General features: G+C 42.9%; 1 long non-coding RNA gene across 3 annotated transcripts; it reads left to right on the top strand.

The window, feature by feature from the left end:
• Positions 1-3,014: 3,014 nt before the first annotated feature.
• On the top strand, positions 3,015-8,222 carry LOC147998295 (uncharacterized). 3 transcript variants are annotated; one of them, XR_015646638.1, is made up of 3 exons: positions 3,015-4,784; positions 5,921-6,014; positions 6,097-8,222. It is a non-coding gene; the product is annotated as an uncharacterized LOC147998295 (long non-coding RNA). The 3 variants fall into 3 exon arrangements; XR_015646637.1 differs by lacking the exon at positions 3,015-4,784 and having other exon boundaries at positions 4,910-6,014; positions 6,097-6,149; positions 6,271-8,222; XR_015646636.1 differs by lacking the exon at positions 3,015-4,784 and having other exon boundaries at positions 4,910-6,014.
• The last annotated feature ends 454 nt before the right edge of the window (positions 8,223-8,676 follow it).

The raw sequence follows: 8,676 nt of genomic DNA on the forward strand, positions 1-8,676 counted from the left end.
TCTATGTTATATTGTTATATAGCAGCAAAAGAAACGAAAAACTTTATACAGCTTTGCCACAGAAATTTATATTTACTTAATGTATTTTGTATTTGGAAAGAGCCATAGCATCTATTTGTACTTGGAAGGACATCTTCAGTTCTTTCTCTCCACTACGTCCATTCCAAGGAGTAAACTCATGTCATTAATATGTCAGCCAGGGAGGCATATGCCTTCATCCTCTGAGCTATCTTATTAGACTGAGGTTTAAATCATTATTATTTTCAGCTTTTCTAGAAACACTTTTAATAAGTCTGTTTATTTTATAAGTATTCATTTATATTTAACAACGTTATATGTGAAACAATGTGGGTGAGCTTAAGCTATGAATCACTGTTATTCTTGTTTTATGTAGAGGAATTTTAATCCAGGAACATGACTGCTCTGACAAGTGATCACATATGAGGAATTTGATCTCTAATACAGACACTCCACACTCCTTTAGTCATGAACAATGTAGACAAGGTTCATTTACAGAAGGAAACAGCCATTTTCAGAGTGACATCTAGAACTTAGGGGCAGACAATGTGACAAATCAGAAAAAGATTTGACAGACTGAGTCAGAGACAGGACATTACCAATCCATGAGAACAGCACAGAAAAGAGAGGCAGCTTCACAAAGCAGCATACAGAAGGAGAGAGAGAGAGAGAGAGAGAGAGAGAGAGAGAGAGAGAGAGAGAGAGAGAGAGAGAGAGAGAGAACGAACAAGGGAGAGCATGAGCCAGAAGATTAGAACAAATCATCAGAGATAGTTGGAGGCCAAGCAGAGCAATTGAGTCAGAAGCCAAGAGGAGCCAGTTTTCAAAAGTCAGCTTGCAGAAGAAATTGAGTCAAAACAGCTCAGTTTGGCAGTCAGCAGGCAGGGGACAGAAATAACTAAAAAGGGGAAACTTTCAGCAGTTGGTCTCTGACATAATAATGAAATCTGGTTAAAGAAAAAGATATTTTTACAGTCTTAAGGATTCTCACTCTATAATTTGCGTTTGTCTGTATCCAAAGCCTATTCTTCATAATATGAATGAGGGACTAAATGGTCACACCCTACGTTGAATACATGCCTATAATTTCAACACCCAACAGATGGAGACAATAGAATTGTTTTGAGTGAGATTCCTGAAACAGGCTGACTCCATGACAGGCTTCAAACTGGCAGGTTAGTATACTAGGACTAAATTTCTTTATCTCAGAACTGGGCAAGTACAAGCAAGTCAGTTACTAGAAAGACCAAAGGCTTCAGACAGCCAATCAGAAGCTGCCACCAACAGAAGCTTCCTTACTACTTGGCCTGAGACAAGAGCAGTGAGTCAGCAACAGTTTCCAAGACCCCTAACAATAGTTCTGGAATGTCACCAGAGTCCTAGCCAATCCCAAAGACACTCCCTCCCATACCTCCAGAGATCCAACCAACCACTCAAGATTAAGGTCATCTACCCTCCCTATAAATCCCCCTAATCTGCCGTAAATTGAGTCTACAAGCTCACCTAGGCATTTCCATTATGGTAAATCATAGATACCTGTATGCTTGACTTCTGCAGAATAAAACACTCTGCTTTTGCGTACTATTTGAGTCAGGGTAACATTCTTTGGCAGATCAATGACACTTACATGATTTTGATGCTAGCCTCTGGTCTACAGAGCCAGAAATTGTTTTAAAAAAAAAATCGAATGAATAAACAAAACTACAAAAGAGAAAAATAATAAAACTCTTAAGTTAAGCTTTCCTGAATTAAAAATAATGTAAAAATAAAGACAAGGTTTGTGTATATGGGAACATACAGAAGTAGATGATTTTTGGAATTATGGGGGATTTGTTGTTTGTTTGTTCTGTGTTGTTTTGTTGTTGAAGACGACTGTTCTAGCTTTGAGTCCTTTATATCCCCATGTGTATTTAAGAAATACTCCTTAAATATTTAGTAAAAAAAAAGTAAGCAGTATTCTAATATTGATTTTTAAAGAATAGGTTAATCAATTCAAGGGATATATATTTTTTAGAAATATTAAATATTGAGATACAGAATACTGGTAGTTTATCTGTAATTTCCTTGTTTATATTTTCTTACCAAATTTCTCTTTTAAGAAAAAAAAACTCATGCTTCTTCTGTTACCTTTGTTCTTATTTTATTTTTCTAAATATTTATGGGATATCTATAAAGGAATTTTAATCCAGTAACATAGCTGCTCTGGCAAGGGATCAACTATAAAGACCTTCTACGTACATGATATTGAAAGACCCCCTCCCAGAAAGGGAATTATACAAGCCCAAGGCCCTCAACTATAGAAATAAAAAGTAAGTTTTTAGATATGTGGGACAAGCTGACCCATCATTTAGACGAAACAGACCAGAAAAGAAAACAAAATGCAGAAACCAGACTAAATTATGGGCATTGCTCCATGGGCCACCTGGCAGGAAAAAGAAAAAGTCCCTGACCCCCCGGAAGCCCTGACCACCATGTACGTTTTGCTAACTCATTGTTATGATTATAGCCAAAATAGGTAACATACACGTATGCCTCATTTACTCCACCAATCACATCCCTGTAACCATGCATCTGCTTCTGTAAGCCTGCTTCTGCTCCCCAATGCCCTATAAAAACCCGTCCCTGGTTCTGCTAGGCGCACCAGTCTTCCAAATTGACTGGGACACCCACAGATACCTGTGTATCCTGATCAATAAAAATCCTCTTGCAGATTGCAGCCTGTGGACTTGGTCTGGTCATTGGGCTTGAGGATCTCCCTCCTGAGGGAAGATTCTCTCTGAGAATCTTACATATGGGGGCTCGTCCAGGATCGGAGATCCTCTGCCTAGAGACCACCGACCACCCACCGGGAGGTAAGCTGGCCAGTGTTTGTCTTGTCCTGTCTTGTCTTGCTTTGTGACTTGTTCTGTAAATGCTTAGTTACTTGGCTTAGGTCTAGACCGTTTGTATTTGGGCGGGCCAGAGAAGGAGCTGACAAGCTCGGACTTCTCCCCCGCAGCCCTGGAAGACGTTCCAAGGGTGTTTAGAGCCCGGTTTTTCGGGGCTCAGCCTGTATCGGAAGGATACATGGTTTTGGGTTGGAGGAGAGAGGAGAGAGCCGGATCCACTGAAGGATCCGGACCCTCGTCACCTCTGTCTGAATTTTTGGTTTCAGTTTGACACTGAAGCCGCGCAGTGCGTCTGTCTGTCTGACTGTTGGAATTGTTTGTCTTCTTTGTGTCCTAATTTTCTTTGAACATCTGTGGAAATTGGTTATAGGATTCTTTGTCTTGGTCTTGTTTGTCTGGTTTGTTTTCTGTGGTATTGTCGAGTGTCTTTTTGACTTTTGTTTCGTTTTTGGACTTTGGATAGACGACTGTGTTTAAAATCTTGGACTGACGACTGTGTTTGAAATCATGAAACTGTTTGCTTTGTTTGTCAAGGAGTTTTACTTGGTCCTCTTGGTGCTCAACTTGGAAATAATTTGCTTGAGAAAAATTGTTTTATCTTTCTCTCTTAGCCTCCTCCCCAAGGAGAGATGCCCCTCCCTTTGTTCCCCTTGTCCAGTCTAGCTGCTGTTAACAGTTGTGTATGAAGAACTCCAGGTTAGTGAGTGACCCTGTCTGAAGCAGGTATTAACAAGGGCCTGAAAGCTTTACCTTAGATCCTGAAGAAAAATTCTCCCTGTTGCTTAAACATTCACAGCTTCTAAGGAAGGGACAGCACAGAGTAGGAAAATGTAGGGGCTGAGGGTGACAAGCATACAGGCCTGCTAGCAAGCTGCAGGCTGCGCGTGGGCAGTGGTGCAGCTCTGGCCAAGTCAGCGTAAGAGGAGTTTCAAGGTGATGAGGCCGGCCGGCTTTGACAACAAGAAGATAGCGTAGAGTTAGTGGTTGTTTTATGAGACTTTTGGCCCTGAATAAATAATAATTCCAGTTGCTGCCTTCAGTGACCAGATCTTCAACACTTGCTCCCAGAAGGAGAGTGTTCATTAAGAGAAGTTCTTTAAGGGAGCCTGCCATATCTGCTGGCCCTATTCCAAGAGAGGAGTTGATCTCCAACATTAAGTAACCTTCCCTGTTAGTCATCATTGACATGGAGAGTGCCTTTGATCCTATCCCCACAGCAGCCAGTTCCTGCCCCTGTGGTCAAAATGCCCCAGGTTGGGGGACAGAGAAGCCCCTAAAATAGTTTCAAAAAGAATCTGCAACAAACTGTGAAGAACTTTGTTTTGCCAGTCAAAATTTAGAATTCAGGCTTTGGCTGTGGCCAAGGTCAGGATTAATGTTTTCTTTTCCATGGGCCTTTAGCCCAATGAGACAGTTTGGTAAAGGGCTGCTACTGAGGTCCTGAAAGTCCCAGGTGAACTGGGTACAATTCTTATGTCAGCCACTTGGCATCTAGCACCCAGGTCCTAACCATCTCTCCATCCTTTTGTTATTAGTTCTTAAGTCCAGAGAGATAGTCGGTAACAGATCAGCTCCCTCTCTGCTTGCCGTTCTGTTTCACAGACACAAAGCTTGTGCTTATTTTTACAACGGTCTTTTTGTCCCAAAAAGTCCTCCTGGTTTAGCTGTGTGACTAAATGCTATTTGTCCTCTTCAGTGGACCTCTATTCTCGAGATTCTCTTGTTTTCTCACCATCCCATTTGAGATGCTTGTTAGTAACTGTTACAGGTCTTCTTTACCACTGAGGAAAGACAGAATCCTACTAGAGGCCAGAAAGATAAATCCAGACATGGATGGAAGACCCTCACTCCTGACTGTTGACTTGAATACCCCTGAAGGTAGGGAGTGCTCCGGGTCTGCCACCAGGCTCCAAGTGTGGGTCTCCGAGGGGCTGGAAAATGCCCCACCAATCTGGCTAAGATAAGTAAAAGATATAAAGAGAGAAAGTTACAGAAATTTGAAGGGTTAAGCTAAGTTGCTGAGAGTTAGTGTAAGTTGCAGAGAAAGTAAAGTTGACATAAGTGGACAGCATCTAATAGCTGTAGAGGAAGATGAAGATGAGAGAGAGACTGAGGAAAAGAAAGAGGAAAGAAGGTAAAAAGAGCAGGAAGCTAAGGAAGAAAAGAGACAAAAGGAAAAAGAAGCTAGAGAGCTAAAGAGGGATAAAAGACAGGAGAGGAATATATACTGGCCACAGTAGTTAGGGAACCTAGGAAGACAGTACCTGGCAACAGAAGAGAATTCCTAGCTAAAGATCAGTGTGCCTATCGCAAGGAAAAAGGACACTGGGTGAGAGACTGCCCCAAGAAGAACAAGAGGGGCCTCTCCAGCAGCCCGGAAGGCAAGCCTCTTGGTTCTAGAGTGCTGGCTATGCGCAAAGATAGAAGGGAAGCCTGCCCAGTTGTTTTGTGAATACGGGGGCCCAACACTCTGTGCTCCTACGCCCAAATGGGCTAGTGTCCAGCAAAAGACCTTGAGTACAGCGGACTACTGGCAACAAATGATACTCATGGACTACCCGAAGAACGGTGGACCTTGGCGTGGGCCGGGTATCCCACTTGTTCCTTGTGATCCCAGACTGCCCCTACGAGTCTAAACCCTGCAACCCTGCTCCCGGACCCCGACCTAGACACCCCCCTTCATGACTGTCAGCAGGAGCTCACTAAAGCACAGGAGTGACATAAAGATCAGACTGATCAGCCAGCAGAGGGGGTAGATGTCATCTGGTTCATAAAAAAAGATGGGCTGGGACAGCAGTGGTAGATGGAAACAGAGTCATTTGGGCTCAGGCCCTACCAGAAGGCACCTCTACTCAGAGGGTAGAGCTCGCTCCCCTCACCAAAGCCCTTGGGCTGAGAAAGAGACTTAACATCTATGTGGACAGCACATATGCCTTTGCTACAGCCCATCAGCAGAGGGGCCTGCTGACATCTGAGGGCAAGAAAGAAAAAAAAGAGATTCTGGCTCTGTTAAGGGCCCTACATGACCCAGCCAGGCCGAGGAAGAGACTCTGGTACACCTCAACGAGAAAGAAGATCCTGCTACAATTTTTACAGGCAGAGGCCATGGTAAAACAAATACATCAATGGACTCACTTAGGGGTAAGCAAACTCATCCAGACGTTTTCAAAAACTAAATATTATGTCACAGGTCTCAAGTATCTCGTGGAACAGATAGTACACTGATGTATACCATGCCAAAAGGTAACTGTTTTCAGGAAAGTTGACTGTGGTAGGAGGCTCCATGGGGAACGGCCTGGATCCTACTGAGAAGTGGACTTCACAGAGATAAAACCAGGAAAATATGGTTATAAATGTCTCCTAGTGTTTATAGATATCTTTTCAGGAATAGGTAGAAGCTTTCCCCACCAAGCAAGAGATGGCCTCAATAGTCATCAAGAAGATACTAGAAGAAATCTTCCACAGGTCTGGAGTGCCCAAGGTAATCTGGTCAGACAACAGCCCTACTTTCGTTGCCAAGGTAAGCCAGGGTGTGGCCAAGTATTTAGAGGTTGATTGGAAATTACGCTATATTTACAGACCTCAAAGTTCAGGACAGGTAGAATAAATAAATAAGACTCTAAAAGAGACCCTGACCAAATTGACCATGGAGACTGGCGTAGACTGGGTGACACTCCTTCCCTCTTGCTCCCTTCAGAGCAAGAAATACCCCTTCCAGATTCAGCTTTACCCCCTTTGAGATCTTATATGGGGCCTCAGCTCCCCTGACTATATTAGATGATGTTACTGAACCAACATGTCATAGTAATAATGATTTGTATGCCAGGCTAAAAGACCTACAGGTGATACAGAAAGAAATCTGCTCACAGCTGACAGCAGCCTATGCCGCGGGGACCCCTGAGACATGTCATCAGTTCCAGGTTAGAGACTACAGCTACACTGAGCCCAGACACTCGAGCCTCGCTAGAAAGGACCGTACCTGGTGCTGCTGACCACCCTGACAGCCGTCAATTCTCAGCCCTCACCAGCAGCGTACTAGCTGTTGGGGCTGAGAGCTGGGACCTAGAGGGACACTCAGATCTTGAAAAAGCTCCCTAGACTTAAGTGATTGGGAGGTTGCTATAATGCTCACTTGAGGAGTGTGTTTTAGAAACAAGAATTTCATGTTTGCCTGTTTGCCCTGGGTTCCCTCGGAATAGGTGTAAGGATAGGCTTGATTTTTATTGCAAATGATGTAACATTACATATGTTAGTACTCCTAACACTTCTTGGGACTGTGCCTCAGGGATCACAACCTATATAAGTTTAGAAGTTCTAAAAGACCTTGGTGTATAGGTTCAGATAGTGTCCAGATTAGAATCCTGATGCTAAAGACTTAATAAGACACAAAAGAGAGTTGAGAATTATTTAAGGCTATCTAGGTGCTACAAGGGCAGCACAAGGACATCTGCTGTTGCCCTACAATGCAAGGCTTATAGAGAATTAGGAACTGCCATTGACTCAGATATAAAAAAAATAAAAAAGACTTTTTAGCTGACCTCCAAGAACACCTAACCTCCCTCTCAGAGGTAGTCCTTCAAGATAGGAAAAGATTAGACCTGATATTCCTTAAAGAAGGAGTCTGTGTGCTACACTAAAAGAAGAATGTTGTTTCTATGCAGATCAGACAGAAATAATAAGAGATATAGCCTTTCAGTCATTCAAACTTTTGTGCTGAGACAACAGTATCAGATGGTAAAACAACAACAACAAAAAAAAAAAAAAAAAAAAAAAAAAAAAACAGAGGTACCTTAACCAAGTTGAGTGGAAGATTCCACTCAAGGACAAAAAAAGAAAATGGGGGAATGAAAGACCCCCTCCCAGAAAGGGAATTGTACAAGCCCAAGGCCCTCAACTATAGAAATAAAAAGTAAGTTTTTAGATATGTGGGACAATCTGACCCATCATTTAGACAAAACAGACCAGAAAAGAAAACAAATTGCAGAAACCAGACTAAATTATGGGCATTGCTCCATGGACCACCTGGCAGGAAAAAGAAAAAGTCCCTGACCCCCCGGAAGCCCTGACCACCATGTACGTTTTGCTAACTCATTGTTATGATTATAGCCAAAATAGGTAACATACACGTATGCCTCATTTACTCCACCAATCACATCCCTGTAACCATGCATCTGCTTCTGTAAGCCTGCTTCTGCTCCCCAATGCCCTATAAAAACCCGTCCCTGGTTCTGCTAGGCACGCCAGTCTTCCAAATTGACTGGGACACCCACAGATACCTGTGTATCCTGATCAATAAAAATCCTCTTGCAGATTGCAGCCTGTGGACTCGGTCTGGTCATTGGGCTTGAGGATCTCCCTCCTGAGGGAAGATTCTCTCTGAGAGTCTTACAATATGTGTCTGGAATGCAGGCACACTACACATTTTAATCCTTCCAGCTAGAATACATGCATACCCTTAGGTCAAAGCTTTAGTCTCAATCAATATTAAGAAGGTTAGTTTGTAGAACAAAGAAGATATGTATGAAAATGACATCTCATTGAAAGGTAAAGAAAGTGATGAATCAGAGAAAGACTTGATGGAATGAGTCAGAGATGGAATATGACCAATTCATGAGAACACAGGAAAGAAAGAACTTAGAAGGGGGGAGGGGAAGGGAAGGGGGAGGGGGAGAGGGAGGGGGAGAGGGAAAGGGAGAGCAGTTTTAATGGGAAAATATTACGGAGACAGGCTACAGGTGAAGACAAGAAAAGCCAGAACTCCTGAGTTGAA

This window comes from Rattus norvegicus, chromosome X (assembly GCF_021556685.1).
Source record: "Rattus norvegicus strain SHRSP/BbbUtx chromosome X, alternate assembly SHRSP_T2T, whole genome shotgun sequence".
Taxonomy (NCBI): Eukaryota; Metazoa; Chordata; class Mammalia; order Rodentia; family Muridae; genus Rattus; species Rattus norvegicus.